This window comes from Drosophila erecta, unplaced genomic scaffold, assembly GCF_003286155.1.
Source record: "Drosophila erecta strain 14021-0224.00,06,07 unplaced genomic scaffold, DereRS2 tig00000000-arrow-pilon, whole genome shotgun sequence".
NCBI classification, from domain to species: Eukaryota; Metazoa; Arthropoda; class Insecta; order Diptera; family Drosophilidae; genus Drosophila; species Drosophila erecta.
This window is the reverse complement of record NW_020825194.1, coordinates 28,315,417-28,332,195: the sequence shown is the minus strand read 5'-3', so window position 1 is coordinate 28,332,195 and position 16,779 is coordinate 28,315,417. Positions and strand designations below refer to the sequence as shown.

At 39.4% G+C, this 16,779-nt stretch overlaps 1 long non-coding RNA gene across 1 annotated transcript in view; it reads right to left on the bottom strand.

Annotated features, from left to right (window-relative positions):
* Window positions 1-797: 797 nt before the first annotated feature.
* Window positions 798-16,779, bottom strand: part of LOC113564091 — a 51,432-nt gene continuing 35,450 nt past the window's right edge. The window contains exon 4 of the long non-coding RNA XR_003407783.1: window positions 798-1,077. This is a non-coding gene — a long non-coding RNA (uncharacterized LOC113564091). The remainder of the gene's footprint in view (window positions 1,078-16,779) is intronic.

Here is a 16,779-nt window from a genome sequence, read left to right as displayed (position 1 = left end):
ATTCTTGATTAGGATCAATGGTCGAGTCGATCTGGCCATGTCCGCCAGTCCGTCCGTATGAACGTCGAGATATCAGAAACTATAAAACCTAGAATGTTGAGATTAAGCATGCAGATTCTAGAGACGTAGACTCAGAGAAAGTTTGTTTGTCCAAATGTTGCCACGCCTGTCATTTTTTTTTTAATTTTATTTTTTATTTTTAGCCATTTCTTCATTTATTCCAGAAAATTAGGAAATTTCTCGTTAGCACTTCCACTAGCTGATTAACGGGTATCTGATAGTCGGGGAACTCGACTATAGGATTCCACCTTGTTTTACCTTTTAGACATATGTCCGCGATATCTGTTTTCGAGGATCCAAACGCTGTCGTAGCCGTAGAAAAAATTGTGGTAAACTATCAGACCTCTAAATAAATGCCTCTCAAACGTTGAGTTTTGTTTTGGAGAGAAATATTGATTCAAATGATATATGGGAATCCCGTAGATATCTTCTACATTCGCTGGGTTCGATTAGAGCCTCACGGCAGAGCAATAGCTTACTTTTTTTTTGTTTTGCTGTATCGATCCCCTCGGTCCCAAGGTACATCTTAAACGATATATCTCCCACTCATTCCTGAGGGTTGCCTTGTTAATCACATCGGATAGGAAAGGTTTTATAACGTTGTCGGCCATTTCCGATGGACCCTGGATGGAGTTCGGATATAAAAAGAAAATTAAGCATATTATTTATGATTTGGCTTAATATTTTCTTTTTGCTTGTATCACTTTTATAGTGCGTACTCGACTCTTTAAATTTTTTATTAATATTTTTTTTTGTTTTTCTTCTCTTAAGAGCTTGTACTGCATTCTCAATTTTGTCTCTTAATATTATATTTACTATTTATCATCTCAGCTTATATTACTTAGCACCTCTCTTAGGGCGTATAGCGCACTTATCTTTCGGATCTCTATGTTCTGATTCCTGGTTGTTAAAGAGTAGTCTCTCAAACTCACATTTAACAAGCTTGTAAAGCGTAAACTCCTTACTTCTTTACGTATTAAATCCGTTTTCCTTTAGTTCCGTAGGGCATGTGTATATCTAGAGATAGAAAAAGGAGAGAGATTTAAACGTGATTTGCAAAGTAAATTGGCAAAGTTCTTTTTGGCATTATTTTCGCTCACAATTCTTCCTTTCCCTTTTATTATTTTTTTTATTGGAAATTATTTTTTATTATTGGAAACACATATATTTCTTTATAGATTTTCTTACCGCCAGTGCCTTATACTTGTAGATGTTCAAATTTCGTTTATGCCTCTGTGATTATGTGTTATTCTTTATGTGTTCGTTTTTGATAATCTTCAAGAGTTTTTCTTTATCATTTATGTCCTCTAAACATATGTATACCTGACTTTATAATTCTTAAATTTTTATTACTTGAAAAATATTGTCTATAAATCAAAGGCCAGCATATTATCTACTTCCGCGAACAACAGCTTTTCAATGGCAGGTTAAACTGGCCAATGGCGCTGTTTAACAGGACTCGCATTTCCTATATCAAGGCTATATGTGGACATTGTAATACGACCAAAACCTTTCAAATCGAAGTCTTTCTCCTTCATTTAGCTTATGATATTTTGGAGACTCTTCATTATCATCCAATGTACCGATGTCTAACTCAGTAATGGTCGGATTGCTTGTTATTTTATTTAGTAATCCAAACTTTTGACAAAAATCAAGACCTAAATATACATCTTGCTTAAGTTCAAGTATTATAAATAATTCAAGATTGTCTATCTTTTAACTTACTACTTAAAGGAAGTAGTACGTTTTGACACTACTTTGCGTTTTGTTCCGTTCGCAGCGCGAATTTCACCAGAACATTTTTTTACGTTGCTGTGTTTGAGAAAGTCTTGAGCAGCTAACCCGCCTACACAACTTATAGTTGCTCCAGAATCTAAAAAAGCCTTGTAAATCTGAACATCTATAGTGATTTCCGTATAGATAGTTTTTGGATAGAACTAAGTACTATAGCGGATATAAGTTTCTGTCGGTCACGGCGAACCTTCTTCCAAAAATCTCTTAATCTTCTAGTAGAGCGTCTGAGTTTTAAATGAGTCCCGATACTATCTATGCTTATTATTGTTATTTTGAATTCTTTGTGTAAGGGTATTAAGGAATAGTGAATGTCAGGCTGACTTAAAGATTTTATTTTATTTTATTATGGAGTCTATCCGTGCAATCAACTGTTCCATGTTTTCTTGGAAATCTTTAAATTCTTCATTTTCTCCTTGCTTCCGTTTTCGGATTCCCTCCCAAAAATCATAATCTGTCTCTATATCTTCGAATCTCTTCCTAAATTCACCACAAATGTGTCCCAATGGTAATTCGGATTGTTTCGATGAAACTTCCAATACCAATCCAATACCACATAGAAGACCATTATCATTACCTAGATTTTGTTTGGTAAGTGAGCAAATGCTGTAAATGAATTCATCTATCCTGATGCTTGTTTTGCTACCATCGAACTTTAATTCCCATTTTTAAATAATTCCTTATACTTTTTCCGGACTAACATATGAGCTTGCATTGCTCCGGTTTACGCCTCTTTGTTCTACATTATTGTCTGAATTCTGAGAATAACGGTTTTGATCGAAATCGTTCCTAATTTGCTCCATATTTGGTGGATATTGCCAGGTTTTGAATTTGTATGTGTGGGTTGAGGTAATTGCAAGTTGTCCAATTGACTTTTAATAGATGAATCTATAGTCTTCCCTAGGTAAGAGGTAAGATTATCCATAAGTTGACCCTGTTGTTATACAGTAAACTGTATAAAGTTCATCAACTCTGATTGAGTACTAAGAGCCATACTGGACGTCGCTGGAGGTTGTGTTAAGATCCTACCCAAATTCTCTCTGTAAGTATTTCTTGTAGTCGCTCCTCGTCTAGGATGTGTACCTCGGATCTGATCTGGTATTTCACCTTAATGGATAAACATCATTATTATCCTGATATCCGCTACGCTGGATTTGCCAGCTGATGTGGCATGTAATTCAGCGAACAAAGTTTTATTAGAGTAAGATAAGACCTTAAAAGGCTGCTGGCAGCGATGTTTATGGTGAGAATCGCTAAGGCGGGCCTCGTTGGCCAGATGTGGCGGTCCTTATTGATGATGTCCAACTATAATATACCTATATTATACTATAATTCTGATGATGTTGGCCAGTTCACATCCGGCCTGCGGTTGCGTAACTTGTTGGCTGGAGGTTATGTCGCACCTTGACTGCTGCCTGGAGCAGCATTTGTTTGGACATTTTTATGAATGTTATTTCAAAATCAAATTCGTTTAATTGCACTTTCCAAAAATCCTTTAGATTATTAAGCCAAACTAGGGGCCTATGGTCGGTTTTACTATAATATCGGCGCCTTATGCAAAGTTACTTGCGTCTGTAACTATCGTTAATTGTTTGTCTGGGTACACGACTATCGGATCGCTCGTTGTTAGGACTTTCAGTTTTCGAAAAGCTTCTATGTAGTCTTGATCATGTGTGTTTATTTTAAAATTTTTCTTTAAGTATTTTAGTAGTATTTAATGTAGCGCTCCAAATAGCCTGTGCTGCCTAGAAAACTTTTAATTTGTTTATGGTTTGTCGGTAAATTTATCTTTCAAATTGCCCCAATTTTATTCTGACTTGGCTTAAGAGCTTCTGAATTAATGGCATGTTCGAGAAATTCAATCTCCTCTCTGGCAAACTTGCATTTGTCTGATTGGAGTTTTAAATTTGCCTTAGATAGGCAGCTCAAGATACAGCTCAGATGATTGACGTGTTCTTCTATTCTAAGAATATATAAAGATGTCATCCTTACAAAACAATACAAAATTGTCCTTTATAGGGGATAAGGCATTCATAAATGATATGTAGAACCTGCGTTTCGTGGTCAAAAGGCATACGAAGGACCTTGTAATGTTGAAAACGCTGTTTAGTGTGCATCTTTACTGTCCATTTATATCTGCTAGAAACCTATTGCAAGGTCTTAAGTTAAAAAGTTTATCGAAAATCTCATCTATATTGTGGATCGGGGTCCGATCCTCGAGGGTTTCTTTATTGAGTTTAAGGTAGTCTACGACGAGCCACCACTTTTGCTTATTCGACTGGTCCAACGACCCAGAAAGGACTATTGCATGGGCTTTACAAGTGTCTTATAATACCTTGATCTAACATGTCTGCTAATTGCCTGTTAATTTCGTCTTTGTGAATTTCTGGGTATTTGTATGTTTTCGAATAAATTGAAAGATCTTTGTGATAATTCTGTGTTTGATTTCACTTGTGAAACTTAGGTTTTGGCCATCTTTGTAAAATATATGTTAAAATTTTAGTATAAACTTAACATAAACTTATATGGCCTGTGGACTAATTAAGTTCATTAAAATAAGGTTATTTATGTTATGACCTAAATGAATTTCCTGATCGAAAAGATCTAAGTAAACATTATTGAGTTGAATTTTTTTTGTTAATGAATGACTGCATTCATGTCATTATATGTATATATGTATATATATACGTATATACTCTCATTTCTCTCACTGTTTTAGTTACAGAAAAGCTGCTATAATTTAGTGCGAGTTCGACAGTGGCAGTTTTTGGCAGTGTAAAGCCTAAGTTGGTCACTACAGATAAGGGTAACGCGACTATTTCAAGGAAGCCTTATCTGAAGAACTTGTTTTCTGCTTTGTATATCCTTTAAATGGAATACTCCTAATTTCTTTCCTCTCTCATCCTCTAATTCATAGTAGCATGAGCTACGTTTCTTACGTTTCTACGTGCTTCTTTCACACAGAGCTTATATAAGATAAGATAAGCTCTTACAGCGGCTAATACAGATCTATTAAGTCTTTCACACGCTTTAGCCTGCGGAGAATATATGGCTATAAGGTTTTGCTGTATACCAAAAGTTGTAAGAAAAGCTTGGGAATAGCTTGACTTGAACTGACTGCCATTATCCGAAAGTATTACTTATGGAATGCCAAATGTTTAGAATATAGCTCCCTGCAAGTAATCACAGATTTTATTAGCCTTATAGTGGACACAAAAAGTGAAAACGAGTGTTATGATCAACGAAAATGAGCAATGTGACCATTTTTCGTGCGAGGGACCTAAGAGGTCAATGTATAATTTTTGAAATGGCCTGTCTGAGGTTAACGGTTTACCCATTGGCGGTTTGAAAACCGTGTTTGGACTTTTCGTGGTACGACAAATGACACAATTTAGATACATAGTTCCGTATTTGCGTAACCATACAAGGACAAAACAAATATCTTTTTAGTTTCTCACAGTTTTACTCATACCACAATGAGATGAAGTAGGTGCATCATGAGCATCATGAAGGTATCAAAAGTTTCCAAGGATTTTCTTGCTTTATATCGTCCGATACAAAAGTAGTTCTTTTGACTGACGGTTAGTTATTTTCTATATTAATTGTTCCGTTGACTTGAAATGTGGAGAATCTAAATCAACTATGGGTCAATTTTGACAAAATGCATCAAAGGCTGGGTCGTTCTGTCTAGATAGAGTGTCTGAAATGATGTTCTGAGAACCGCTTCAATGTTTTATAGTAAATGTAAATGTTCTCAACTTCATTGACCATAGAGCCTTCCTGATAAATCCTTCGTTCGCATTGAAGAGCTGCGTGGTCCGTGATAACCAAGAAATCCTGGCCCTCAATATACGCGCGGAATTTTTTAATTCCTTTTGTTAACGGCAGGACAAAAGTTTGCAATCCGGAAACTGAATAGTTACGTTGCGCTTTGGAGTTCTACTCCATCTCGCTCCTTAGCCAGTACACCAAAATATATGAATTGCTTGGAAAAGTCTTGTTTTATGAGTCTCTGAGCCTCTTTGTTTCCTTCAAGCGAATTCTTTTTTTTAGTAGTTCCGTCAAGGGAAAACTAATATTGACAAAGTTTTCTACAAACCGTCAGTAAAATCACGCTAAGCCTAGAAATCTTCACAACTGTTTAACCGAAGTTGGTTGTGGAAATTCTGCTATCGCTTTGACCTTACCTGAGTTGGTTCTTATTTGCCCATTTCCAATTATAAAGCCGAAATATATGATCTCCTTCATAAAGAGTTTAGATTTGCTGACATTGATTTGTTTTACGTAAGCATCTCTTGTAGTAAAAGCATATGTGAATTGAAATCTTCGGACAAAACTGAGATGAGCCGGAATGACTCTATCCATCAGACGACAAAGAGTTTTATACTGATATAACGGTCTATTCGGTATTGTAAACGCAATGTATTGCTTTGAATGTTCGTCGAGTGGTATCTGCCAGTATGCATGCTTCATGTCGATAACACTTATGAATTTAGCTGGTGGTAACTGGCCAATGGCGCTGTTTAACAGGACTCGCATTTCCTATATCAAGGCTATATGTGGACATTGTAATACTACCTAAACCTTTGGAAAATGGAAATGTTTTAATTACTGTCTCAAGTCGAAGTCTTTCTCCTTCGTTTAGCTCATGATATTTTGGAGACTCTTCATTATCATCCAATGTACCGATGTCTAACTCAGTAATGGTCGGATTGCTTGTTATTTTATTTAGTAATCCAAACTTTTGACAAAAATCAAGACCTAAATATACATCTTGTTTAATTTCAAGTATTAGTATTCAAGTATTAATAATTCAAGATTGTCTATCTAATCTCCATACTTAATGGAAGTAGTAAGTTTTGACACTACTTTGCGTTTTGTTCCGTTCGCAGCGCGAATTTCACCAGAACATTTTTTTACGTTGCTGTGTTTGAGGAAGTCTTGAGCAGCTAACTCGCCTACACAACTTATAGTTGCTCCAGAATCTAAAAAAGCCTTGTAAATCTGAACATCTATAGTGATTTCCGTATAGATAGTTTTTGGATAGAACTAAGTACTATAGCGGATATAAGTTTCTGTCGGTCACGGCGAACCTTCTTCCAAAAATCTCTTAATCTGAGTTTTAAACTCGTCTGAGTTTTAAATGAGTCCCGATACTATCTATGCTTATTATTGTTATTTTGAATTCTTTGTGTAAGGGTATTAAGGAATAGTGAATGTCAGGCTGACTTAAAGTTTTATTTTATTTTATTATGGAGTCTATCCGTGCAATCAACTGTTTCATGTTTTCTTGGACATCTTTAAATTCTTCATTTTCTCCTTGCTTCCGTTTTCGGATTCCCTCCCAAATATCATAATCTGTCTCTATATCTTCGAATCTCTTCCTAAATTCACCACAAATGTGTCCCAATGGTAATTCGGATGATTTCGATGAAACTTCTAATACCAATCGCTTGCTATTCCTGCAAACAGAAGGTAGAAATGGTCACATAGAAGACCATAATCATTACCTAGATTTTGTGAGCATATCCTGTAAATGAATTCATCTATCCTGATGCTTGTTTTGCTACCATCGAACTTTAATTCCCATTTTTAAATAATTCCTAATACTTTTTCCGGACTAACATATGAGCTTGCATTGCTCCTGTTTACGCCTCTTTGTTCTACATTATTGTCTGAATTCTGAGAATAACGGTTTTGATCGAAATCGTTCCTAATTTGCTCCATATTTGGTGGATATTGCCAGGTTTTGAATTTGTATGTGTGGGTTGAGGTAATTGCAAGTTGTCCAATTAACTTTTAATAGATGAATCTATAGTCTTCCCTAGGTAAGAGGTAAGATTATCCATAAGTTGACCCTGTTGTTATACAGTAAACTGTATAAAGTTCATCAACTCTGATTGAGTACTAAGAGCCATACTGGACGTCGCTGGAGGTTGTGTTAAGATCCTACCCAAATTCTCTCTGTAAGTATTTCTTGTAGTCGCTCCTCGTCTAGGAGGTGTACCTCGGATCTGATCTGGTATTTCACCTTAATGGATAAACATCATTATTATCCTGATATCCGCTACGCTGGATTTGCCAGCTGCTGTGGCATGTAATTCAGCGAACAAAGTTTTATTAGAGTAAGATAAGACCTTAAAAGGCTGCTGGCTTTTTTATGCTGAGAATCGCTAAGGCGGGCCTCGTTGGCCAGATGTGGCGGTCCTTATTGATGATACTACCAACTACACTATACCTATATTATACTATAATTCTGATGATGTTGGCCAGTTCACATCCGGCCTGCGGCAGGTTGCGTAACTTGTTGGCTGGACGTTATGTCGCACCTTGACTGCTGCCTTGAGCAGCATTTGTTTGGACATTTTTATGAATGTTATTTCAAAATCAAATTCGTTTAATTGCACTTTCCAAAAATCCTTTAGATTATTAAGCCAAACTAGGGGCCTATGGTCGGTTTTACTATAATATCGGCGCCTTATGCAAAGTTACTTGCGTCTGTAACTATCGTTAATTGTTTGTCTGGGTACACGACTATCGGATCGCTCGTTGTTAGGACTTTCAGTTTTCGAAAAGCTTCTATGTAGTCTTGATCATGTGTGTTTATTTTAAAATTTTTCTTTAAGTATTTTAGTAGTATTTAATGTAGCGCTCCAAATAACCTGTGCTGCCTAGAAAACTTTTAATTTGTTTATGGTTTGTCGGTAAATTTATCTTTCAAATTGCCCCAATTTTATTCTGACTTGGCTTAAGAGCTTCTGAATTAATGGCATGTTCGAGAAATTCAATCTCCTCTCTGGCAAACTTGCATTTGTCTGATTGGAGTTTTAAATTTGCCTTAGATAGGCAGCTCAAGATACAGCTCAGATGATTGACGTGTTCTTCTATTCTAAGAATATATAAGGATGTCATCCTTACAAAACAATACAAAATTGTCCGTTATAGGGGATAAGGCATTCATAAATGAAATGTTGAACCTGCGTTTCGTGGTCAAAAGGCATACGAAGGACCTTGTAATGTGTGCATCTTTACTGTCCATTTATATCTGCTAGAAACCTATTGCAAGGTCTTAAGTTAAAAAGTTCATCGAAAATCTCATCTATATTGTGGATCGGGGTCCGATCCTCGAGGGTTTCTTTATTGAGTTTAAGGTAGTCTACGACGAGCCACCACTTTTGCTTATTCGACTGGTCCAACGACCCAGAAAGGACTATTGCATGGGCTTTAAAAGTGTCTTATAATACCTTGATCTAACATGTCTGCTAATTGCCTGTTAATTTCATCTTTGTGAATTTCTAGGTATTTGTATGTTTTCGAATAAATTGAAAGATCTTTGTGATAATTCTGTGTTTGATTTCACTTGTGAAACTTAGGTTTTGGCCATCTTTGTAAAATATATGTTATAATTTTAGTATAAACTTAACATAAACTTATATGGCCTGTGGACTAATTAAGTTCATTAAAATAAGGTTATTTATGTTATGACCTAACTGAATTTCCTGATCGAAAAGATCTAAATAAAAATTATTGAGTTGAATTTTTTTTTTTTGAATGAATGACTGCATTCATGTCATTAAATATGTTACAGCCAATTAGCCCATCAAAATAGTTGTGAAAATTATACTCTAGAAATTCATATATGTATATACTCTGATTGTTCTTAAACATTTCTCTCACTGTTTTAGTTACAGAAAAGCTGCAATAATTTAGCGCGAGTTTGACAGTGGCAGTTTTTGGCAGTGTAAGGCCTAAGTTGGTCACTACAGATAAGGGTAACGCGACTATTTCAAGGAAGCCTTATCTGAAGAACTTCTTGTTTTTTGCTTTGTATATCCTTTAAATGGAATACTCCTAATTTCTTTCCTCTCTCATCCTCTAATTCATAGTAGTATGAGCTACATTTCTTACGTTACGTGCTTCTTTCACACAGAGCTTATATTAGATAAGATAAGCTCTTACAGCGGCTAATACAATTCAATTTTCTTTTAGAAAATAATTGATAAAGGACGATATATTGACATACAAATTTTGACTTAATGAGAAAAAAACGATTTCTGGACCATAGTGCCCTGCTGCTCGTCTGTGTGTCCTCCGTCCTCATCCTGCGGCACGTTTCCTGAAGAGGCCAGCACGTTTCAGCTGGCCCTTCCTATACGAAATTTCGAAGTCGTATTGTTGAAGCTCCAGTGCCCACCTTGCTATTCTTCCGGACGGGCTCTCGATGCTATTTAGCCATTTCAAGGCCATGTGGTCCGTTATCACCTTGAAGTGGTAACCCTCCAGGTACGGTCTTAACTTCCTGACGGCCCACACTAAAGATACACATTCCTTTTCCGTTGCGGAATAATTCCTTTCCGCTCCGTTCAGCGTCCTACTGGAATAGGATATCACCCGCTCGCCTTGATCGGAATGTTGTGTGAGGATTGCGCCAAGCCAATAGTCGCTGGCGTCTGTCTGCAGCACGAACGTCCTGGAGAAATCCGGCCATGCAAGGATCGGGTCGGCGACCAGCCTGGTTTTGACGGCCTCAAAAGCTTTTTGGTGAGCGTCCGTCCACTCCCACCTTGCCTGCTTCTTGAGGAGGGCATTCAGTGGCTGTACTAGCGTCGCAAAGTCGGGTACAAAACGTCTGTACTACGACGCCACTCCCAGGTACTGCCTCAGCTCCTTCACGTTTCCTGGCGGCTTCAGCTGCGTTATCGCCGCTACCTTTTCCGGGTCCGTTCCGATACCCTGATCCGTCACGCGGTGGCCCAAGTATTGCATTACCTTCCTGAAGAATTTGCACTTATCCGCATTCACCTTCAGGTTCGCCGCCCGCAGCCTCCGGAAAACCTCCTTCAAGTTGCGCACATGCTCTTGCAGTGTCCGTCCGATCACTATGATATCGTCTTGATATGCAAAAGCGTGCGGCATCATCTCGGGTCCTACCACCTGATCCAACGCCCGGTGTCCATCGTGGCCTTAGCTTCCACTCCGTCTATAAGCACTGTGGCGGACAGCTGCCTTTCCTCCGCCTTCAGTTTGCCCATTAATTTGGAGGGGCGGCACCTTGCGAACCCAGGTTGCCCCTCTGAGGCTGGGGTCGCATGGCGTTTCCCGATCTCGAACAGCACTCCACGGTCCTCGGGGCAATCCTCCCGCAGACCCAGCAAAAACTGATCGGCCGGTTCCTGCACTTCCGCGTCCAGTGATCCTGGCTTCCGCATCTATGGCATGCTTGTGCCGGGTTTTATAAACCCCCGCCGCACCGAGTCCGGCCCTTGCCTGATAATGGTGTGCCCCGCCGTGCCCGTGGTGTCCTCTTGGCACCTCCTGCACACCGCGTTCTGCTCCCCTCTTGGTAAATCACGCTGGTGACGGGCCCAATGAGTCCGCTCCACCTCGAACCGTTCTCTTTGGGTGTCCAACTCTTCGAATTCGTCGGCAAGGACCATCAGAGCGTCCAGGTCCCGGCACCCGTACGGGCGAACAAACATGCGCAGGGCTGGGGTGCTGTTCTCCCTTATTCGCTCCAGTGTCTCTCTCCGCGACAGGCCCAAGGGTCTCATGAGCGTCTGCATGTTCACCATGTAGTCCTTAAAGCCTTCGCCATGTCGCTGCTTCCTCTGCTTGACCTGGTCCGCCAGCTTCGTCATGAAGCCTCTGAGCAGGAAGATTTCCTGGAAGCTCTGGATGAACTCTGCCCATGTCTCCCAGAACCTGTTGTTGGCAATGAACCACTTTAAGGCCCTGCCCTTTAGCAGCTTTGGCATCGCTCGTGGGATCTGGTTGATGTCCAGCCCATACGTCATTGCTGACCACTCCACCTGCTCCAGGAATTCCAGGGGCTTTTCGTGCCCGTCGTACCTGAAACTCCATTCTCGCACCTGTTTCGCCACCTTTGCGTAATCTCACCTTTGCAAATCTCTCCTTGAACGGCTGCCTTCCCGCCGTCCATGCTCCACCTCCTGCCTTTCGGATCTGCCTCCGCTGGCCTCCATTATGCTGGTGAAGCTGAGGATCCTCACCAGGCCTTCAGCGCCGGTGAGTTGTACCTCTACGGCCGGTCCGCTTACCCGTGCCGGCTCGAATGGGGCTTAGGATGTTATGGTGGAGAGGTGTATCGCCCGTTGGGTCAAGCTGACGCTCCTCCCAGGCCCACCTTGACCGACCACTGACTCCACCGACCCTTCTGACCGTGCCAGGTTCCTGGACGCTGCCTGGCGTCCTTCGTTGTCCTGCGGCGTCCTCGACGGTGGTTCCCTGGTTGGGTTTGGGGCTTAGGATGTAATGGCGGGAAGGTGTATCGTCCGTGAGTTCGGACCACCTTGACCGACCAATGACTCCACTGACCCTTCGTCGCTCTGCGGTGTCCTCGACTATGGTCCCGTGGGTAGGCTTGGGACTTAGGATGTTATGGTGGGGAGGTGTATCGTCCGTGAGTCCGGACCACCTTGACCAACCAATGACTCCACTGACCCTCCTGATCGCGTCTTATTACACTTGCAGGGACCGTCCTCCTGCGTCTCTCGCGTTCTTCCCGACTTTTTACTTGTCCGAATCTCCGTTTGACTGTCTCCGTATTCGTACGGCTCTTCGTGTGGCCAAACTGACTGATCGTGATTGTACTCGTGCACCTGCGGCTCTCCGCGCGATTGAATTGACTGCGTGCTTGTACTCGTCACCTGCGGCTCTTCGCGTGATTGAATTGACTGTCCGGAGCTGCGCTTGTGCAGACCCCTTTATAGGACGGGGAAATCCTGTTATTTCCCCTTTTTGCACAGGTCCCGTTAGTTCACGGTGCGTCCTCTTTGTGCTTGACCGTTACCATTCGCCCTCTGTGCCCTTGGCCGGCTGGAGTCCAAGGTCCAACGCGGTACCGTTAGTTCACGGTCTCACTGCTTTGCTCGGGTCCAAGGTCCATTATTTCCCGTTCGACCTGGTTGTCCTTGACTCCTTCTGCATTCCAGCCTTCTTCTCTGTTGCTAGGCATCTCTCCTGCACCTCGATTTGTGGGGAGTTTTAAGACTCCTCACAGCCTACTTAGCATAAACACAATTGTAAACAACGTACCCTACATTACCTCTTATGTTCCCAGTAAATACCAGATAGGAGCCAGACTGTCATATGTATCCTCAAGACAAGGTTGAATGGAATAAACCCTAAATCGTATACAGGATGTAACTGAAAACTCCAGATAAGCCACCCACTGGTAGACTAAACATCTATTGCCTAAACCCTCACACAATTGTCACGTTCCCAGGCTCAAGGTACGGACTCGCAAACCCGAAAACAGATGTTTTAAATTTCAATAAACAAAATCGTAAGAATCTAAGTGCGCTTGTATCCAAGAGCGAATGCACTTGAATCAAAGAAAAATGCCAAGACAAACAAAGTCAAAACCTCCAAAGCTGCCTCTAAACTCTTAAATTCAAAGTCCATAATCGAAAAGTTCGAGAACGAGGCTTGAACGTCAGATCCGCAAAAGAATCTTCGTGCGTGTAGATTTTCATAACTAAAAAAATCCATTGTGGCCAAATAAACTCTAAAAATTAACTAAGAAACATCCCGTGCGGTCGGAAACAAATTTTATTAAAATTTTTAATTCCGTGTTTAAGCCCACGGTTTACAACCAAATAACATTTTAAACTCTGTACATCAAGAAATGAAACTACAACGTAGTAGTTTCACAACCTTCTGAGTTCCACTTGAATCAATTACTGGGTCAGATTAAAGAATCGCATTACTACGACGGCACACCTTGCAAATTGCCCGGATTTTTCAACCAGGTCGAGCAACCGGCAGGCACACGTATTATACGGAGCAGTGAGACCTCTAATCCAAGCGAGAGCAAACATGGATAGATATAAAAACCATACAGGCCATACGTGACCCTAGTGAGACAACTGGAGGAAACAACATACCCTGGTAGCATTAGAAAGCTTAAAGAAAAATTGAAAACCAGTTATTAAGTTATGACTAAGCAGTATTCGAATCGTCCCATAGCTTTTAGTCAGTGGGGAAATTATTACACCTTTAGAAGGCATTTATCTCTATGTAGACAAAACGATCCCCTCAATTTTCAACCTTCAACCTCAAATAATGTGAATGGCAAAAAGACAGCGAGCAAGTCAGAGAGGGCAAAGCAGGATAGACGTAAATATTCATCAGACTGCCTTGGACACACCAGAAACGTGGGAGAACGAACCAGTCCATTAAGATATCTATTAAGCTATCATAACAATTATGATCGACACAGGTTGCTCTATCAACATAATAAAGGAACATTTTGCAGGCCAATCAAATTTTAAAAAAGTATTATGATCAAGCCCACTTCAATATCGCCGTCTGCACAATAGTTCTATGTTCACAAATTTTCCGATACTTATGATATCCTGTTAGGTCAAAAATATCTCGAAGAAACGAACGCGTACATTGATTACGAGAAGGAAACTGTTACTAAAGGTTCGAGAAAAAAGGCGAGGCCGCATCAACAAAATGCCTTGACCTAAAGCAAAAGGACGAATCCGCACCAGTGAAACAATTCGATCCGAAACAGCAGGTTAAGACCGCACCTGCAAAGTGCCTTAAACCAAAGCTTAAACTAAATCAACAGAAGGAGGAGCCCGCATCAGCAAAATGCCTCACTCCGAAAGCAAAAATTGACACAGTAGACAATGATGCAAAGCACTTTGATCCCAAGTCCGTTGAGGACGACGAGGACGCTTCGCGATAAATAATGAATTACGCGAGTGTATCGAGTACAGACTCGAACATCTAAATGTAGAGGTTCAAGGTTGAATGTTTAAAGAAGGTCCTATACGAATATAGAGACATTCAGGTCAAGGAAGCAGAAAATTTTGCCTTCACAATTATTATTAAACATCCAGACTCAGCATGAAGATCCAGTTTACCGTAAACCTTATAAATACCCCCAAAGCATTGATCAGCTGGTCAACACGCAAATTAATGAAAAGATAGAACAAGGTATAATTCCCAAATCGAAGTCACCTTATTGTTCTCCCAATTCTCCCCTTCCCCAAGAAGGCCTCTGGGAAGCAAAAGTTTAGGTTGGTAGTGGATTACAGGAATATCAATGAAGTAACTGTCAACGACAAATTCCCCATTCCTAGAATGGAAGAAATATTGGATATACTCGGACTATGCCAATATTTTACAAAGATTGATCTAGCCAAGGGTTTTCACCAAATTCAGATTGATAAAAATTCCATTGCGAAAACCGCCCATTCAACTTAAAATGGGCACTACCAATATACACGCATGCCTTTTAGTCTGAAAAATGTCCTTGCAACATTTCAAAGATGTATTAACAATCTTCTAGAAGATTTGATTTACAAAGACTGCTTAGTATACCTGCATGATATTATAATTTACTCACTTCATTGGAGGACCACATTCTATTCTAAGGAAAGTCTTTGGGAAACTGAGGGATGCTAACTTAAAACTGCAGCTAGATAAATGTGAGTTCATGAAGAAGGAAACTGAATTCCTGGAACACATTGTATCCACAAATGGCATCAAACCCAATCCAAATAAACGTAACACAATTACGAATTTTCCATTACCTAAGAAACCAAAACAAATAAAATCATTTTTGGGATTATGTGGGTTCTACCGCTAATTCATTCCTAACTTTTCAAAGGTAGTTAAACTTATGATCCTTAAACTGAAGATACCAAATTTAAAGATTAAGTTGAGTCATTTCTTAAAATATTTCAAGATTTCTCAAGTAATGCAAGTGATGCAAGTAATTTAGCTATTGGTGCTGTGTTATCCCAAGATGTTTGTTACGACAGCAGAACGCTGAATGAGCATGAGACTAATTATGCTACATTCGAGAAAGAAGTGTTAGTTATTGTATGGGCAACGAAATATTTCAGGTGATATTTGTTGTGTAGACCATTTGAAATACTGAGTGATAACAAATCTTTGGTGTGGCTTAATAATATTAAAGAAGCAAATATAAAGTTACAAAGATGGAAAATAATATTGAATGAATTTGATTACAAAATTAAATATCTTCCGGGCAATGAAATAAATAAATAAAGGAATACTATTTCCCAGATAGACAAAAATTTATCTAGAACATCATTAATGAGTGTGAAATATGTAATATAGCGAAAACAAAGCACAGAAACTTCGGAGATATTCTATAGATATAGACTTCTATTTCACCGGAAACCAAATATTTCTATCATGCATTGCGTGCATGATTTATCAATTGACACGAAATATAGACAAACTCCAATAGTAAAGATCAAAGTAACTAATCCATTCAAGAAAACAGGACGGATTGAAAAATTGGATGAAAAACATTTTGAAAAGTCAAATCGCGGTAGGAAAATCGTACACTATAAGTCAAAATTTAAAAAACAGAAGAAAATTAGTAAGAGTAAATACGATATACCAGACCATCCGAAGAAAACTAAGCGATGTCACATACTAACATGGTTATAGTCGTAATCAACAGCGGAATAGACATTATTAACAAACTCAAAGTCAAAGACTGGCGATATTGATATTTATTTAACAACAATTCACAGAATATATACAGGATATCGAATATGGTATGTCTTGGCTGGAGATCTTTAACCCGAAATTGTTAAAACATGATTACTTGGAAAAACGTAAACTCGGAGAAAATGTTAAAAATAAAAAATCAACTTGGCTTAAAACAGATACGAATAAAATTTTAATTATTTCCCATGTTCCAAACGAAGTCACTGCGAAATGAAATTTCTCTTTCTTACTTCCACTAACTCAGTAACCGGTATCTGATAGTCGGGGAACTCGACTATAGCATTCTAACTTGTTAATAATCAAGTATACCATAAGGATACAGAGAAATTAATATTTGACAATTGGATTAATAAAACAGGAACAGACTCAGTGTAAATATACTAGAACCAATACAAATTTTCAAAT